At 37.1% G+C, this 20,126-nt stretch overlaps 1 long non-coding RNA gene and 1 pseudogene across 4 annotated transcripts in view; both read right to left on the reverse strand.

Moving 5' to 3' along the window:
- The window catches only part of LOC309845401, a 51,529-nt gene extending 42,543 nt beyond the window's left edge, over positions 1–8,986 (reverse strand). For 2 of the 3 annotated variants that reach the window (XR_014301269.1, XR_014301270.1), the window contains exons 1-3: positions 8,601–8,986; positions 3,460–3,530; positions 1,528–1,654 (exon numbers count right to left, since the gene is read on the reverse strand). This is a non-coding gene — a long non-coding RNA (uncharacterized lncRNA). The remainder of the gene's footprint in view (positions 1–1,527; positions 1,655–3,459; positions 3,531–8,600) is intronic. The other variant, XR_014301271.1, reaches the window with a different exon arrangement.
- Positions 8,987–16,450: 7,464 nt separating this feature from the next.
- LOC309845800 (thymidylate synthase pseudogene) lies at positions 16,451–17,426 on the reverse strand (annotated as a pseudogene). Its single transcript has 2 exons — positions 16,969–17,426; positions 16,451–16,866 (listed from the first exon to the last, which is right to left on the reverse strand). The product of its transcript is annotated as a thymidylate synthase pseudogene (transcript).
- Between the last annotated feature and the right edge of the window lie 2,700 nt (positions 17,427–20,126).

The following is a 20,126-nucleotide window of genomic DNA, read 5'->3' on the forward strand; positions in this document are numbered from 1 at the left end:
ACCACCTGATAGTGGAAGGGGGATACAAGACAAGGAAAGCTCTCATTTTCAGATCTTAAAAATGGGGGCCAAAAGGCACACATTTCATCATACAGAAGCCCTCATCATCTTCCTCAACACTTCTCACACATAGGATTAACATGTAGTGTTGATTAATGTTTATTTGTGTAAGCTTTATGTTTCTGTCAATTGTGGGTGTTTTCTGTTGCTGATGGTATGTTTTACTCTGTCCTGTCTTACTGACTAAAGGACAGTTCCTTTTTCTTTCCTAACTCCCCACAGGAGGAGCTTCAGGAGTGTCTTATTCACTCCTGTGAAAATAGATGATTACTGTAAAATCCTATTTGCTTCAGGCTTTATAATTTGAATTCTTTCTTATTTACTCTGGAGTATTTGATATTTAAGGAACCCTGCAGTGACTTCTGTTTTGTTTTAAAATATCATATTGAATTATGTACAGAACTTTGAAGGGTTTTCTCGGTAGCAGTTAGTCTTTTTTATGCCGTCTGAATTTCATCTCCTGGGAAGCTTGATTTTAGATGTACTGCCAACAAATATTGATTTAGTGCAACTATATATTATCTGAATCCTCCTTACTTTACTTCTAGAGATCTAGGAATAATCGTCTCGGTCCCAGCCACTTTTTCTATGGTGGAAGCTAATGACCATGTATCAATTCCAATAACACCTTCAAGGAAGGTGAAAATGACTACAGGGAGTGTTTTTGATTTTCTGTGATTGACTTGTAAGCTTTGTGCTACCCCACAAAGTTGGTAACCCCAACTACTTTCTCCTCTGTGTTCTCTCATAGTTAAAGCAGTCCCTTTCATCTAGTTGTGATTGACTAGAATTAGGGTAATCTCTGGGCCTCTATTTAAGAATCCTTAAAGTTTTAAGATTTTTACCTCTATCCAAAACACATAAACTAAGCATAGGGCTTTGGGTGTCATCAAACCAACCTGTTATTATAATAGGTTTAGAGAAAATTTTGGATTTCTCATCCTTCTCTGTAGGATGATGCTGTCTGGTTTCTAATCTTTAGGGCAAGAATCTGTAATTTAGTGAAATAAGGGTAAATTAAAGAGCTTTAATTGAGGTGCAGAGATTCAAGAACACCTGGCCTTGAAATTCCCTCTTTTGGCCTATTTCCAAGAGCAAGCTTATTATTGTTCCTGTTGATAACTTTGCTAGAGTTTCTGCAATGGCTGCAGTGATGTCTCAGAATTTAACACTTTTAGGTGCTACATCTTTCATTCTTGGTTACCTCACAATAACGTGGGTTTGAGCTTCTGGTATCCAAAACTCATAGCCCATTCATATGGAGGAATTGCTATAGGATAAAGCTGGAAATTGGCCCCTTGAACTAATACTCAAGCATGGATTGCTGGTTAAACATGGCAGAGTGACAAAGGGATTTGTATCCACTCCTTTCTTAAACCAGGATATGATTAAAATGGAAAGGATAAAATAATAAATAAGAGATGTCAAGAAAATTTGGGGAGATGAAAGTATATAAAAGTCTCTCACCTTGTGTAGCCAGATTCTTCTACTCTATAGAGAAGTTGAACCAGGCAGGATATGGTCTCAGGGCAACTGGGCACAGCTGAAGACGGGGTTGGGAGCACATCCAGAAAAGAGATCACTGAGTGACGATCTGCATATTGAATGAAGAATGCATTATATTTTCTTTCCTGCTTGGCATTAGTATCTCTACAAGTCAAATTAATACTTAAATAGAAGATATGAGAAAGAAATGAGCCCAAGAGAAAGATCTTCAGTGACTTGTGGGTGACCCAGAAAATTGGTGAATTTCTTGTTTGGTTGGCCTGCAGTAAAGTGCAGAAATCCACAAACTCTGCCCCTACCCAAGAGCTTTCCATTGTGGTTTTTAAATATGAACGGATCCATCAAGATCACCAGGCATTTGAGGAGAGTCTTTAGAATGAAAAACACAGGCCCAGAGCAAAGTGGGAAGGGCAAGGCAGAGGGAAATTCATAGGAAATAGAAAACTCCAAGGAACATAAAAAAATATTAGAAAAACTCCAACTGTTCTAATATTGACAAAGATATGAGAGGAGATTGAGTTTTTAAAAAGAAGCAGGGCAAGGGCAAAAGGGGAAACATTAGAGAAGAAGAAAAGCTCCTGGAAATTAAAACAATGATGGAAGATAAAATTGAGGAAACCTCTAAGAAATTAGAAACAACACTACCAAGACAATGATGAAAAATAAGGAAATTGCTAGTCTTGGACTGTATAGAAAGAAAATCATATTATTTGAAGGTGATGATTTTTGTCTTTTTCTTTCCCAGGATTATTTCTCTCATTATTTTTTCTTTTCCTGTTCATTGCCTTGGACCTTCAGAACAACAGTAAATGCTTCTTATCTGACTAAAGATAATGCCTTATATTCCTGACTTACTTATTATTTTTAACCATGAATGAAAGTTGAATATTACAAAATGGAGATTTACAGGGGCACCTGGGTGACATAGTCCAAGTGTCTGACTCTTGATCTCGGCTCAGGTCTTGATCTTAAGGACTTGGGTTCAAGACCAGCATGGAACCTACTTATAAAAAAAAAAGAATGGAGATTTTTATATCTCCATTCAGAAGAGTGAATGTTTTTTCTCCTTTTTTTTTTTTTAAATTTTTTAAAAAGATTTCATTTACTTATTTAAAAGGGTGGGGGGACAGCAAGAGAGAGCATGAGCAGGGCAGGGGAAAGGGAGAAGCAGACTCCCCGCCAAGTAGAGAGCCTCATTCAGGGCTCAGACAGGACCCCAGGATCATGACCTGAGCTAAAGGCAGACACTTAGCTGACTGAGCCACCCAGGTGCCTCGTTTTTCCTTTTTAAATTTGAGCCAGTATTATATTGACCCAGGAATAGAATAGGGGATTGAGAGTCAAAGTGGAATAAATTGTAAAATACATGTTTACTCAGTGATATTATTTAATATAAAAAGTTTAAAATAAGCACATTAATGATGCTGAAATCACTACAATTTTAATTATTGCTTGTCCTTAGCATCATTTAGGAATGAGCTAATTTGATAAAAGATAAATAGTTGCCTTTAGCCTAAATTGTTAATTTAGTCAATTTATTTAAAGAAGTTTGGTGATATTTTGGCAGTATCAAAAGCACATAAAAATGAAATTACAGGGGCGCCTGGGTGGCTCAGTGGGTTAAGCTGCTGCCTTTGGCTTGGGTCGTGATCTCAGGGTCCTGGGATCAAGTCCCACATGGGGCTCTCTGCTCAGTAGGGAGCCTGCTTCCCTTCCTCTCTCTCTGCCTGCCTCTCTGCTTACTTGTGATCTCTCTCTGTCAAGTGAATAAATAAAATCTTAAAAAAAACACTGAAATTACAAAAACTATATTAGAGTAAATTAATAACTTTAGTTTGGTAACTAAAAAAATGAAATTATCTTATATTCTACTATGCAGATAAAGCAACTTACTGATTAGATGTATATTTTTACCGAGTGAACAGGCTGTGTGTGGAACAGAAGAGGCTTATGCTCTGAACCACCTAGAACAGAAAACGAAGATGTGAATTAGAACATAAGTACTAAATTTGCACAGAAAGTTCTGTTTGTAAGATTTCTGAGAAGAAATGCATTGTTGTGCTAAAGAACTCTGGACTCTGCAGCCAGACTGCCTGAGTCAGAGTCTCAACTCTACCCTAACTGGCTGTGCAAACTCAGGAAAGTACTTGACCTTTCTGTTTCACTTCCTTCTCCTTAAAATAGAGTTATAATAGTGCTCACTTTAGAGGATTGCTGTAAGGATGAAATGAATTAATATATGTAAAGCCCATGGAATAGTGCCTGATCTTTAGACATCTATAAATGTCAGCTATTGTTGGCTTGTTGTTTTAAAGTTCAACCACATGTATCTCTTTGTAGTGGTTACCAATCAGGACTATTTACACTTTTCTCTTTTCTACCTTGGGTATTAGTATGTGTGAGCACATGTGTGCATGTAGTATGCTCCATGTTAGATAGAATGATGCAATAAGTTATATTTGTAAAACTTGATTCCCATAGCCCCTTATCTAATAGAACATATAGAAATTGGATTTCTATGTCTTTGAGTACTTCCCTCTGTTTCCATTTGACAAGTTTTCCACATGTTGGCAAACCTCCTGGTGTGTTTTGGAATAGAGCCCTATGCCAGAACCACCTTGCTCTAAATTTACCTTCTTCTTTGAACTATTCAGCTCTACACTAATGCTTTACTTTTATGGGATGTATTCAGGGTTTTTAAAAGGAAAGTCATACTGTGGTGCCCAGAGTAATTTCTTAGCTTTTCTGAGAAACAGACTCTTATTAAAGCCACACATCTGTGAAAACTATGTATGTTCTTCTCAAGCCAAATAAAACAACAACAACATCCTTTCCTGAGCATTGGAGAATCTTTTGGTTCCCTTTCATACATGATATTATAATTACACCACTCTTAATGAACTCTAATTTCAGGATTCAGAAACAATGGAAATAGAAAACTTTATAATTTGGATAGAGATAATTTGAACAGTGGGAATGTTCTGAAATATGTATTCCTGGGTCTTCCCCTCAGAAGAGGAAATAATCTGCCAGAGTGATGGAAGTTTTTAACTCCCAATCATTTTTCTTTAGGCTCTTTGGGGAAGGACTACAGTCCTTGTGATATTTTTGACACAACTCCCCATTCCTCTCTCCAGCGAAAAGACCCAGCAGCCCACTGTGGCTTTGAACTCCACATAGCCTGCTCTCTGGAGCTTATAGAGGGTAAACACACTCTCATTGACTTGAACGCGATACTAATGTGTTAGTTGTCTGAGAGCATCTGCATTTTCAGGGGATAAAAAATAAGTCTCTGGTAGTGGGATTTTGTATAACAGGAAATAACCAGAGGGTTTGGCAAGGACACGGACCTAGACTTGCTGGGGGCACACATAAACGGAAACTGCTTACCGGTATAGGGCCTTGTGGTTTATGAAGCACTTCATGTGCATTCAACGTTTTATATTTAATCTAATCTCTGTGGCAGGGCTATGAGGTAGGAATTAATATCCTCCTCACTTTATGTATAGAAAATTAAGGACCAGAAAATCTAAGTGATTTGATCCAACTTACAAAGCCAGAGATTTGCTATGGCCTCACAGAGATTGTTCATCTCTTCATCAGGTGTCCTTACTGTTCCTTTGGGTGGGTGGGAAAAGTGGACTTTCTGTGTATGTTATGCTACCTATAAGGACAAACACAAATTAAAAGCAAGAGGCTTTATTCTTTTAGATGAAAACAAGGGACGAGACCTCCTCATTTTCTCAGAGTATTTACTTTAGAAATACTTCAGAAAACTTGTAAAAAAGGGGAAAGACCCAAATAAAATCACAAATGAGAGAGGAGAAGTAACAACCAACATCCCAGAAATACGAACAATTATAAGAGAATATTATGAAAAAAAAATATTATGAAAAACTATATGCCAACAAATTGGACCACCAAGAAGAAAGGGGTAAATTCCTAGAAATATATACCCTACCAAAACTGAAACAGGAATATAGAAAATTTCAACAGAATGATAACCAGCAAAGAAATTAAATCAGTAATCAAAAACTCCCAACAAACAAAAGTCCAGGACCCGACGGCTTCACAAGTGATTTCTACCAAACATTTAAAGACGAGTTAATAACTAATTCTTCTCAAACCATTTTAAAAAACAGAAAATGTAGGAATACTTCCAAATTCATTCTGTGAGGCCATCATTATTCTGATACCCAAACTGGATAAAGACACCACTAAGAATGAGAACTATAGACCATTATCCTTAATGAACATAGATGCAAAAATCTGCAGTAAAATACTGCAAACCAACTTCAACAGTATGTTTTTTTAAAAATCTCTCACCACAATCAAGTGGGATTTGTCCCTGGGATACAAGGATGGTTCAGTGTTTACAGGTCAATCAGTGTGATACATCACATCAGTAAGAGGAAGGATAAGAGCTATATGATCATTTCAATAGGTGCAGAAAAAGCATTTGACAAAGTACAACACCAATTCATGACCAAAATCTCCAACAAGGTAAGTTTAGAGGGAACATGCTTCAACATAATAAAGGCCACATATAAAACACCCACAACTAATATCATCCTTAATGGGGAAAAACTGAGAACTTTCCTCTAAGGTCAGGAGCAAGACAAGATGTCCACTTTCACAACTTGTATTTGATCTAGTACTGAAAATCCTAGCCACAGCAATCAGACACAAAAAGAAAAGGCATCCAGATCTGTAAGGAAGAAATAAAACTTCTCTGCAGATGACATTGTACTATATATAGAAAACCTGAAGGAATCCACCAAAAAACTATAATAATTGGATGACTTTAGTAAAGTTGTAGAGTATAACTTCAATATACACAAATCTGTTGCATTTCTATACATCAACAGTGAAGCAGCAGAAGGAAAAATTGGGAAAACAATCCCATTTACAACTTTGGCAAAAATAATAAGAAGCCTAGGGGAAAACCTATCAAAAAAGTAAAAGACCTGTACTCTGAAAACTATAACACACTGATGAAAGAAATTGAAGATGACACAAATAAATGGAGAGACATTCAATGCTTGTGGATTGGAAGAACAAATATTGTTAAAAAGGTTATACTATACAAAGCGATCTATGTTGAATGCAATCTCTATCAAAATACCAACAGCATTTTTCACAAAACTAGAAGAAACAATTCATATATCTGTATGGAACCACAAAAGACTCTGAATAGTCTAAGCAGTCTTGAAAAAGAAAAGCAAAGCTGGAGGCATCACAATTTCACACTTCAAGCTATGTTGCATATCTGTAGTGATCAAAACAGTATGGTACTGAAAATAAGCATATAGATCAGTGGAACAGAATAGAAAACCCAGAAATGAACCCATAAGTATATGGCTGATTAATCCTCAACAAAGCAGGAAAGAATATTCAACGGGAAAAGAACAGCATCTTCAACAAATGATGTTGAGAATACTGGACAGCAACATGCAAAAAAAGAAATTGGACTGCTTTTTTCTACCATACACAAAATTAAGTCCAAAATAGACTACAGACCAAATCCAAGACCTGATACCACAAAAATCCTAGAAAAGAACAAAGGCAATATCCTCTGTGACATCAGCCATAGCAAGTTTTTTTCTAAATATGTCTCCTGAGGCAAGGGAAAGAAAAGCAAAAATAAATTATTTGGGAATATATCAAAATAAAAACTTCTTCACAGCAAAGGAAACAGTCAACAAAATTAATGGGCTGAATGAGAATTAATTACTGAATGAGAAGATATTTGCTAATGACCTACCTGATAAAGTCCTAATGTCCAAAATATATAAAGAACTTATAAAAATCAACACCCCAAATGAAAATAATCCAATTTAAAAAAAATGGGCAGAAGACATGAACAGACATTTCTCCAAAGAAGACATCCAGATGGCCAACAGACACGTGAGAAGATAGTTCATCATCACTGATCATCACGGAAATGAAATCTATAGTGAGCTATCACTTCACACCTGTCAGAGTGGCTAACAATGACACAAGAAATGACAGGTGTTGATGAAGATAGGGAACAAAAGGAACACAGGTGCACTGTTGATGGGTATGCAAACTAGTGTAGCCACTGTGGAAGACAGTATGGACTTTCCTCAAAAAGTTAAAACAGAACTACCTTATGATCCAGTAGTTGCATAATTATGCAAAGAATACAAAAATATTAATTCAAAGGGATATGTGCACCTCAATGTTCAGAGGAGCATTATTTATAATGGCCAAATTATGGAAGTATCCAAAGTGTCCATGGATTGATAAATGGATAAAGAAGTGGTATGTATCTATCTATCTCCCTATCTAGATATATAATGGAATATTATTCAGCCATAAGAAGAATGAAATCTTACCATTTGCAACAACATGGATGGATCTAGAGAGTATAATGTTAAGTGAAAGAAGTCAGAGAAAGACAAATACCATATGACTTCACTTATGTGGAATTTAAGAAACAAATGAACAAAGGGAAAGTAAAAGAGAGAGGCAAATCATAAAACAGACTCCTAGCTATAGAGAACAAATGATTACCAGAGGGGAAGGGGAAGGGTGTGTGGAATGAGCACTGAGTAATGTACTGAATTGTTGAATCACTCTATCGTACACTTGAAATAAATACAACACTGTATGCTAACTAACTGGAATTGAAATAAAAACTTTAAAAATGTTTTAGAAAATCTGTCATCATACATACTTTCTCTTTTTGAAATGTATATAAATCTTTTTGAAAACTAGGTCTTTTCTTGGCTTTAAGACAGAACAAAGTCAAAAGACCTTGGTGCCATCTCTTTGAAATGTAAACACCAAGGGAGATAACATCCCTATCGCCCACTTCTAGGGGAGACTGTAGGAGCCTCACTTTGGTTGTTGCCTTACTGCTAGTTGCAAAACTACCTCCTGTCATGAATGTATGAGTTTGTTCTTCTGGATAAAGCCAATAAACTAACTGTCGCGAGCAAAACCCCTGCGTCCCGCCAGGAGGTTGCAACATGTAAAGAAGAGATAGAGATGGATATGATGTAACTCACTTGATCTTTATTGGGACGAGGTCCGCACCACTATCGTGGCCCGGTCACGGTCCGCTGACGTTGTCACGGAGAAGGAGACGTCGCCTCACAATCTAGACAGAGAGGCCACCGCAGAAGTTGAGACTGAGAACCAGCGAGTGGTCAGCAACGAAACTGTCGGGGCGTCGGTAACACCGGCGATGATGTCCTCCCGACAGGGAACTCGCTTCACCTCAGTCCAACCCGATGCCTCTTTATATACTGTGCTAAGTCTCCTTCATAAACATATTACATCACTTATTTTTCTTATGCTTACACACCAAAAACATACACACGTTGCAAACATGTTTTGGTCTTCGATATTTCGCACAAATTAAAAATATTTTCAACTTGTTACTCCGCGCTAATCTTATCACTACACGCATATGGCTTACTTGCTATGTGGTATTTGCTATGAGGCTAGTTTGTTATCACTACACGCATATGGTCTAGGCTTACTTGCTATGTGGTTAGTTTGCAATTTGTTCCTGTTTTTCATTTAGTAGGGGTTTGCACTTACTACACATTATTTATTTATTTATTCATTTATTTATTAGACTTTATTTATTAAAGGTTCGTACTCACTACACTAACACAGATGGTTACTCAAATTAGTAGGTAAAGTTAGGATGTACTCTGTGCGACAAATGGTGCCCTCATGTCCTCTTACTCAAGAACTCTTGATTATCCTGAGAACACGCATACAATGGGTTGTGTCTGCTTGACTTCATACAAAAGGGTGAGATTCCTTTTCATCACTACAGTCACTTGGAGGATTGTTTGTGATGGGTATCACTTTCTGGTTTAATGCATATTCAGTAATAAAACTGTTTGCTTTCTCTACATCATGGAGAGATTTTCTCGGTTTGGAGATTTGTTTTTAATTGTATTTCCCTTGAATACCCACATCAGTTATTCATTAATTTCACCCTCTTTTCTAAAACAGAAAATCAGGTGTTTCTCAGATGTTTGAGATTTTAAGTTACCATGTTTGTTTGTATGGGATTATTAATATTGGATGAAATTTTGACATCTTATACACTTACTAGTCACTGGGAATTGTCACACATTTGGCCTTTTAAAAAAAAATCTCCCTTGTCATATAGATCTATTTATTATTTTTACATTTTTTCTTATTCAGTTTTTAATTAATTTGCCCTCTCAGCCACACACAGAACTTAAAAGATGTGGTGACTAGTTGAGCACAATGCCATATTCAATCAGTTCTTCAACATTTACCATGAACCACAGAAGCAGAGTGTAAGAGAGGCTTTAAAGGGCTCATGTTGAATTAAATTCTTCATATCACCTTGGTGTACAGTTCCCTGTTTTGAATATGTTTAGCATGACTGGACATATACATATGTATATCCAGATAGGTCCAACCATGCTGAAAATAGATAACTTCTACAGCCAATGAGTCCTCTTCCTTCTATTGCTTTTTTTTAGTAGCAATAAGAAAAGATTGAATTTTCCTGGCTAGAACAACACCTGTTTGCCACAAAAGTTGTTCAAGTCCTAAGTCCAAGGTAGGGACTAACACAGACTAGTGGGGAGAAGCTTTGTTACTATGAGAGATAGCCTTGGGGATGTATTGTGCTAATATGCATTTATTAACTGAATTCCATCTGAAGTTTAATCAGTCTTCAAAGTAAGGAAATGGATTGAATGTCATCTTCTTATGATAGATGATGACAAGACCTTTTTCATCTCAGACAGATTTTCTACTTTGGCATTTTTTCAGGAAAGATAAGATCCACTTAGAAGCTAGTCTATATACATTTGCACATTTTCTGTATTGAAAAGCTCCTCCTTGTTTTTATAGAAATCTATTTTTATTAATGTTTAATTGCAATTTGAACAAAATGTTCCTCTTGGCTGCATTTCGGGTCCTGAATATTTTCACTGCAAGGTTTCTGAGTACACTGATAGATCAAATTACTATGCAAAGTAATATTATGCATGTGTGTGTGTGAAATAAAATATAATATATAACTGGCCGATTTGTGGGTTATTATCTAACCTACTCCCTTTTTTATTGTATAGTCCTGCAATGTCTATAACTTTAACTAATTAGAGATCACTTAAATAATTTTTTGAAATAATTTAGAAGTAAATTTTCATAATTTTTGGGAAGTCTAGTAAATACTCTGCTATGGCATCACAATTATGATCAACATTGAAAAGCCAGTGGAGTATAGTGAGACAACTGAGTTTTTAAATCAGATTTAAATTTAAATTTTAGTTTGACCATTTATCAGCTGTGAGACTTTAATCTTTCTGAATCTCAACTGATCCATCAATAAATGGGGAAAAATAATACCTACCTCTTTAGAGTATTTATGAAAACCGTATTTATAAAGCATCTATTGTGCCCAGGATGTAGTAGCTGCTTAAAAAAAAAGTCAACCTATTAATGTCATTGTTGTTTTAGAAGTGGTTGGGATGTATACCATTTCTGATTCTCCATAAAGCAAACCATTCAATTTCAGGATAGCAAAATCTGTAGTTAATGTCAGTAAAATATGATTTGGTCAAGGAGCTCTAAAATATTTTAAAATCTTCAAAGAACTAACACAATGCTTCTCAACTTAAATGTGCCTGTGAACCACCTGGAGATTTTGTTTGATGGTGATTCTGATTTAGTAGGTTTGCTTGAAGCTGGAGCTTCTGCATTTCAAACAAGCTCTCAACGATAGTGATAATGTTGCTGGCGCATGGACTGCACTTGGAGTAAAATGGCTCATGTACTAGGCAAGTTCTTGGGATACTTATTATCATATACAAGGTAGTTTTCTTTTAAATTGGTACACATACCTCTGAACCTACTTTATTCAGTTACCTACTATTAAAAATAGAGCACATTATTTTATATGCCATTCCTTATTTTAAAATTATTTTCTATTTGTCATCCACAAATTGCACAGTTACAGAAACATTAAGATGTACCCCTGGGGATAAAAATACATGTTTATAAAAAAAAATTAAAAAAATAAATTAATTAATTAAAAAAAAAAGATGTAACAAATCCAAATATCCTTGTCAGTTAAATATTTGGTGGTGGTAAGGGGGGTGTCCTTCAATTGATTGATTGAATGATTGATTGATTGATTTTTATCCAGCTTTATTGAGATATGATTGACATATAACATTATGTAAGTTTATACAACGTGTTGATTTAATACACATATATGACAAAATGATTACCACCATAGCATTAGTTAACACCTTCAGTTATGTCATGTAATTATCATTTTGTGCGCCTGTGTGGTGAAAGCATTTAAGGTTTACTCTCTTAGCAACTTTTAAGTATGCAATACAAATCTGTTAACTGTAATCATCATGCTGTACGTTAGATCCCCAGGGCCTATTCATCTTATAATTGAACATTTATATTCTTTGACCAATATCTCTCCATTTTCCCCACCCGTCAGGCCCTGGTTAACCACGCTCTGCTTCTATGAATTAAGATTTTTAAGTTCCATATGTAAGTGAGATCACACTGTATTTGTCTTTGTCTGACTTACTTCGCTTAGCATAATACTGTCAAGGTCTATCTATGTTGTTGCAAATAGCAGGATTTCCTTCTCTATCGTGGCTGAAAATATTTAGTTATATATTTATACCATATTTTCTTTCTTTGTTCTTCCATCAATAGACACTTAGGTTGTTTTTGTATATTGGCTGTTATGAACAATGCTGGAAATAAACATGAGAATGCAGATTTGAGATAGTAATTTCATTTCCTTTGGATATATACCTAAAAGTGGAACTGCTGAATCATACGGTAGTTCTGTTTCTTTCTTTCTCTCTCTCTTTCTTTCTTTATTTCTCTCTCTCTCTCTCTCTCTCTCTCTCTTTCTCTTTCTTTCTTTCTTTCTTTCTTTCTTTCTTTCTTTCTTTCTTTCTTTCTTTCTTTCTTTCTTTCTTTCCTTCCTTCCTTCTTAAAGAAACCTCCAAAATCTTTTCTGTAGAGGCTGCACCAATCCCAACCAACAGTACACAAGGGATCTCTTTTCTCCATATCTTGTCAAATACTCGGTCGTTATCTCTTACCTTTTTGAACTAGCCATTCTAACAGATGTCTGGGGAAAGCTCATTGTAGTTTGATCAGCACTTTTCTGATCATTAGTGATGAAGAACATCTTTTCATGTATCTGTTGGCCATCTGTATGTCTTCCTTGGAAAAATGTCCATTCAGTTCCTTAGTCCATTCCCAAATGTTTTTTAATCACTTCATATTTGTATAGTTCAGCCTAACACAGAACCTGGTGGGCAGTAGATGGTCAAGAATTGCATGTTGGTTATCCTGATAGTAATAAGCAGTGTTGAAGAGTGGTTTTCTACCCTGGCTACAAAAATTGCCTGGGGTTGTTTTAAAACATACCCTTGGTCCTTCCCTAGAACAATTAAATCAGCATCTCTGCCAGTAAGTTTTGGTAGATTTTTAAAACTTCCCAGGTGATTCTAATGAGCAACCAGGATTGAACCAATAAAATGAGTATGAGCAAACCTCTAGACATTTTCTTTAAACAGCCTACCAGTGGGTTCCGTCAGGTCACTACATGATTTTCATTATCCTATATCCTGCCTGTGTTCAGCATGAACATATCCTAGAGACCCTCTGCTGCAAGTGAGCAGAAAATGCTCCATAGGAATTTTAATTTCTTAACCATCACTTGCTATCATGGGGCTATTTTTTATTGTTCCCCCTCTCTCTGCTAAGTAGTTTTAAGGAACATTTAAAATTTATTTTATTTTTATTGCAAAATAAATACCTGCTTAATTTTTTTAAATCAAGTAATAGATTGAAGGAGTTTAAGTAAAAAACTTCCTCTCTGCACGTCCTTCATATCTACTCCATTCCACAAAACCCAACTGCATTACCTGGTAATTATCCATGCATATACCCCATCATAGATATTCTTACATAAACACACAATACACACAAACACTCAGATTCAGTCAAACCACATTCTGTTGGCGGTTTGCTTGTTCATTTAACAACATATCTTAGAGATATTTCAATTAGGACATACAGCTTGACCTTCTTCTTTTTAAATGATACATATTATTCCATCATGTGGATACATTATAATTTTTTAACCAGCGTCCTTATTAAGACATGTAATGTTTCCAGTTTGTAAGTACTGTATTAAAACCAATGCCACAATGATCATCTTTACACATGTCTTTATATAATTTTGCAGTCATATCTGTTAAAAAATGTCTACCAGTTTACCTGCCACTTTAAGCTGCTGTCATCCCCCATCTACCCTTCTGGATTAGCTGAATATGTCAGCCCCCCTTCTGCCTGCCCAATGTCTTATACCCCAGCCTGTTAATCCCCAACCACAGGCTCAATTGTAGCCCATTTCTTAGATCCATCCTAAGAAAAGACAGAGGAGAAGTAAAGGAGAAATAAGAAAGAAATGCCGATTATGTTCCAGTTATTGCCAAAGTAGTCCTGAAAAATTGCTTTCTATACTATAACAATTATAGTTATTTTTACCCTTTTTTTTTTTTAAATGATAAACATGGCCCACAGAAATGAACTGACCCAGGCTCATTTTGTTCTAAGTACCTAATCTCACAGTCTTTATCTCTTTTCCCTTTCTGTGATGTTCCAGTGGTAAAGGCATTGGGTTCTACTCACTGTGGGTGAGACTGGGGTGACCTTTGAACTCCAATGTCATTTTGTGAACTGTGGCCCCTCTTCTTACCTAGCAGTGTCTCTATTCTGGTAACTGACCTATCTTAGACTCTTTCACTTTTTTTTTTTTTAATATTACAAAAGTGGTGCATATTTATTGAGCCTTTACATTGCACCAGGGATTGAACTAAAAAAAATGTGTACACACACACACACATACACACATATATATATATATATACACATGTATACATATACGTGTGTGTGTATATATAAATCCAGCAAGCATGATCTTGGAATAAGAACATCTTCTCTTTGGCAAGCTAGTTTTGTCTTAAAACATGACTGGTCTCTGGAAACAGACTATGATTCGTTTCATCACTGTCCACTCTCTACAATGACAATAATCAATTGTGTTACCATATAATTTAAGTAGCACTTAATTGTGTGATACCGACAGATGAATGGATAAAGAAGATGTGGTATTTATACACAATGGAATATTATGCAGCCATCAAAACCTGTCCTACCATGTGAAATGACTTGGATGGAACTAGAAGGTATTATGCTAAGCAAAATAAGTCAGTCAGAGAAAGACAATTATCATATGATTTCACTGATATGTGGAATTTGAGAAACAAGGCAGAGGGTTGTAAAGGAAAAGAGGAAAAAATGAAACAAGAAGAAACCAGAGAGGGAGACAAACTGTAAGAGACTCTCAATCTCACAAAACAAACTGAGGGTTGCTGGAGTGGAGGGGGGTGGGAGGCATGGAGTGACTAGGTGATGGAGACTGGGGAGAGTATGTGTTGTGGTGAGCGCTGTGTATTGTGTAAGCCAGGTTCTGTCACTTAGTAGCTGTGGGAGTCTGGGAATTCACTTGCCCTCTGAGTGCCTCAGTTTACTCACATACAAAATAAGGACAAAAATAGAACCTGCCTCAAAGAGCTGTTGTGAGATTTAAGTTAGTTAATATATGGAATGGACTTAGAGCCATGCCTGGATCATAAGATGTGCTAAATTAAAGACCCATTCTTGGGCCTTGCTCCTATATCTAAGTTTTTCTTCCAGTACCTCACTTGGTATTCTAAATGTTCTTAGATGGGGTACAAGCCTTCTGCATATCTTTAGGTAAGAAGTTATTAAACTGCCATTTAGCTATAGTGCATGATGTGTGCATGTTGGCAGGGTGTGAGCAGTATTAATAGGAGGTGACATGACGTCTTAGTTTTTGCTAAGTAGGGTTCTTGTTCAGTTAAGTTCCCAACAGGAGGTTACTTTACCCAATAAAGGCACATACTATAAAACCTCCCCTTTGCAAAGAAGAAGAACAACAGTGTTGAACCAGGTCATAGATACAGACATAGGGAACCAAATTGGATGGACAAACAAATAGAGAAGGGTTAAATTCTCCATTAATAAATGCTAGTAGTAGGGATTTTACAAAGTGTTGTCCAGGGAAGACATACCTTCTTTGCAGAACTGAAGGTGAATCTTGAACACATGCATTGGAAAAACTAAGCATTTTCTTGCAACAGTGAAATCATCAATTTGAGGAAAATGAGATCCCATCACAGTATAGCTTTAGGTAAGACAGCTGAAGACCCACAGCAGAGAAATCCATAAAAGAAACAAAAAGAAAAATTATCTTTTTCATATTAGATCAAGTTTTTACCAGTTCTTTAGGGAAGAGCAATTAAAATTTAATTCTAATAACTAACCCTTGTGAATCATTTAGACTTTTTTTTTCTAGAACATTCCCTTATTATAGCAATAAATAAAGCAAACATAACTTTAAATGTTTATTTTATAAACACAACTGTATGTTAGTATAACTGGTGTTAATCAGCTTGCCCAAATTTAGGGGTGTAGTTTATATATAATTCTAGAAATTCACTGGCCTTCATAAAAATATGGGATTGAAATGCATGTATATGTTTTTAAGAGTATATAAACTTTCATTCTCTGACTTTATTCCCAATCTCAGCATTTTCACATGTCCTTGGTAAGCTAGCCAAACTCAGGACCTTTTGTTACTAAGAGAACTCAAGGTTATGTTTGCCAGAAGAAACATCCTTAAAATTTAATGAACAATGACTGCCGGTCACCAATAGAATTTTTACCTAATCCCTTCTTCCTTTAGGGCAAATGAACTTGCCCTGGGCATTCCGTCCAACCCTTAAAGACTGCATCTCCTTGGAACACCTCCTTTAAAGGCACTTGAGATATCCATTTCCATTTTAATAGTTGGGTGAATACTGTGAAGAAAGTCTTCAGCCTTGAAGTCATGGATGGTCTCACCTTTTTGAAGGATTTTGAGCTTCAGGAAAGGTGCTGGTTCTCACTGAAGCTGCACTTTTAGAGGTTCAACATAATTCAGGCAAATATGTGTATCTTCAAAATATGTATGAAGTCACCTGCTTTCAGGCCTTTGATGTGTGTGATCATATAGTGGGCCAGGTGTGGAGGGCCAAGTTGAAGGACACAGCCAAAACCATGTCTCCTTCCCTCCAGTACAGCTGGCAGGACAGCTCACCGCTCACCATGGAGATCTGGGAAAGGTATGGCAGGGAGATAGGGCCATCAAAGGAAGTGCTTTGGGATTCCAACCACACAAGATAATTCTTCTGTCCTTGAGTTTGATTTCAACTGTGCGAAGCATCTTTTGCAGTTAGTGTACTCCTTAACTTGAATAATCTGAATCCTCATCTTTGTATTCTGCCCCAAAATGCCTTCTCCACTGAGAACCATAAATTGAACCTAAATCCCCTTTTCTCTATTGGAAAATCCCAGGTTGTCCAAGAAGTCTTAGGAGGCATTGACTTCCCAGATTTTCACTCCCTTAGGAGACAGTTCCTTAGCATTTGTAAAGCCCTTGATAAAACACTGTAACTCCTCCAAAACACTCTTTCAGAATATATGTGTTGTTATCAGCAAAGGAAATTCATCTCTCAGGCTGTAGTGCAACTGCATGCCAAACACCCCAGCATGCTGGTGCCAGTGCTCTCATCCTTCTGGAACCTTCAGTGAAGGATGTGCTGGATCTGCCCCAGGTACTGCAGCTTCCCATGGGGTGGAGGCCAAGGGCTCCATACCACACCTCTATGTGGCGGGTGGGGACAGGCATTGCAGCTTGGAGCCGGGGGAGGAGGCATGGATGTGGGGTCCCCCCAAACCAAGGCGTGCAGTGAGGGCTGGTGGGCAAGGTGGTTTGACCGTTCTGTGCACTTCTTTTCCCCTCATTTACTCTTTTCTGAGAAACCTGCTTCCTTGGACAATTACTGCATGAACACACATGTTGAACTTTGGTAATGGTATATAGTGTGGCGGGATGAGCAGAGTTTGACACAAAACAGCCCACACTGGGAATTCTGATTGGTCACATAACTACCTATGTCAGATAATTTTCAAGAATGACCACACAGTGTCTGTCATCCCATGTGACCTTCTAGAACCTTCCCATTCTCACATCAGGAGGTGTCACTGAATTATCCTTTAGTTGAAAATGGGTAGATTGTGACTTTCCTGAAACCAAGAATGTGATAGAAATACACTGTGTGACTCAAAAGCTAGGTCAGAACAGGTTATGTAGCTCCCCTTGCTTGCAAGACACTTGTGTTGAAAATCCGAGTCACTGTGTAAACCAGTCCAAGTGTGCTGAGGCTGCCATGCTATGAGGAAGCCCAAACTAGCTCACATGGAGAAGTTCTGAGACTCTCTCTCTCTCTAGATAAGTAGGTAAGTGGGTTAGGTGGGTAGATAAACTTGAAAGTAGTCAAGTTAACTGACCAGATGACAGAAACAATCTATTAGTCTATTAACTGACCAGATGACAAAAATAATCATGGTAGATACCTTAGTTCATCCTTCTGATAAGCCTATTGATCTGAACTTCTACCTTGCCAGCATTTCCACCTTGCACAAAATGGGAGGTCGTCATCTTCCTTCCCCATCTTGAAAAAGATAATTTGAAGGGTCCTCAGAAGTTGTTTGCCTCTTTGAAATGTTTTCCAACAGTATAGACCTGAATCAGAGCCACCTCCCTGCAGGTGCTGCCATATTTACCAAGAAATCGAGCGATCAGTGTGTTGTCTTTCAGGTAGTTTGCTTCTAGTTGATTTTGCCATAACCACCCTTATCGATCAATTTATTCACTGGTTTCAGGTTTGGGTACCCCCCCATGCTATATATACCATAATCCTTAGCATGTTAACTGAAGCCTTATTGAGCTTAACAAAGTGCTATGGAATTTTTGGCAAAGCCGAAGATGCTGTAATACCTTTGAAACACTTGGGCTGACACCATTGATACCTTATTCTGATGACCAATCCAGTCTGGGTTCCATAGGTACATAGAAGTTGCCAGCTTTTCTTGCTATCCTAACCATTTGAATCTCAGTTCTGTACACCTTCCTTGTGACAATGCTTAGCTTTTTCATCAGTAAGCGTCCTCCTTTTGAAGCATCTTTTGGGCAAACTTCTTTCTCTTGATGCTTTATCTGCAACTTTGTGAAATTCCTTTGCTTCTCCTTAAAGGTTTCTGGCAAAGCAGGAATCTTCTATCTCTTCTCTTCTATAATCTCTATGGTTCCAACCAGAAAAGAGCTATAAACAGATACCCTGATATCAGTGTATCTTGAGAGAAAAAGGGAGACCAGCTTTTAGCTGCTCTAGATCTTAAGTGTTTCAATTTAGCTGCTATCTAACCACAGCCTTATAAAGAACCCTAAGAGACAATGGCCCAACTGAACCTTTCTCAAATACCAACTCCATACAATAACATGATTGTTTTATGCCACGAAATTATAAAGTCAATTGTTACAATGCAGTAGTAATTTAGGATTAGCATCTTGTGATCTTCAGCAAGTCACTTGATTCCTAGGAGTCTTGGCCTTCTTAACTATGAAATAAGGGTGTGGATAACAACTAAAGAGGGTAAGTATTAAGCTAGTCCACATGATGAACTGCTAGTGGCAAGACCCATCCTCATGTGCATCTACTACTTTATAGCTCCTCCTCACTGCCCCATTTCACTGTGGGTAAGCAATCACTCCTTTCTGTTGTTGACATTATGACAAAATTTCAAAACTTTTAGATATTTTGAAATCAATAGACAAAACACTATATGGTTTATATGAAGTTAAATAAGCTTCTTCTCACTGGTTCACAGGAGGTAGGGCATGAAGAGTCTTATGGACACGAAAATGTGTTGTTTAGGAGAAGTAATATGTTGAAGCACTGTTAACCACAAAGCATAAATTAGTTCACCAGATTAGTCACCAAACAGGGTTCCAAGGACCTAAGAACAACACTACAGTTTTAGCTGGAGGTGTAGAGAATTGGGGGATAGGAATCAGTATGTCTGCAGTGGAATGCAGCCAAGTTGAAGACTGAATTAAAGGTGCTTTCTTAGCCTCTGCTCATTGGCCCAGAGGATCACTCCAGTGTCTTAGAGCCTACGACATTTACTAACATATCTTGTTGACTACCAGTTTGCATAGCTCCTCAGAATGTCCTCGATCTAGACCTGTTGTGGGTACATGTGTTTGTGTGCACATGTGAGCATGCATTGGAGAGGAAAAAATTTTAACTCTAAGTTCTTTGTTCTACTAATCAAATTAACATAAAATATTAACAAGACCAAAAAAATTTAATTTTGTATATATGGGTGACCCATAAGATTATGAGACCCAAGGACAAGCTAGGTAGTTGAGGTTTGTATGCCATCTTGAATTACAGAATGGAAAAGGGACCTGGGGTTTTAAAGGGGAGGAGGATGATTCACAGGACAAAGAGAGAAGATGTATGGTAATTATATTTTTGTCCTGTCATACAGATAGGTCATTTAGATAAAAA

The sequence above is a fragment of the Mustela nivalis genome, assembly GCF_964662115.1.
Source record: "Mustela nivalis genome assembly, chromosome: 12".
Lineage (NCBI taxonomy): Eukaryota > Metazoa > Chordata > Mammalia > Carnivora > Mustelidae > Mustela > Mustela nivalis.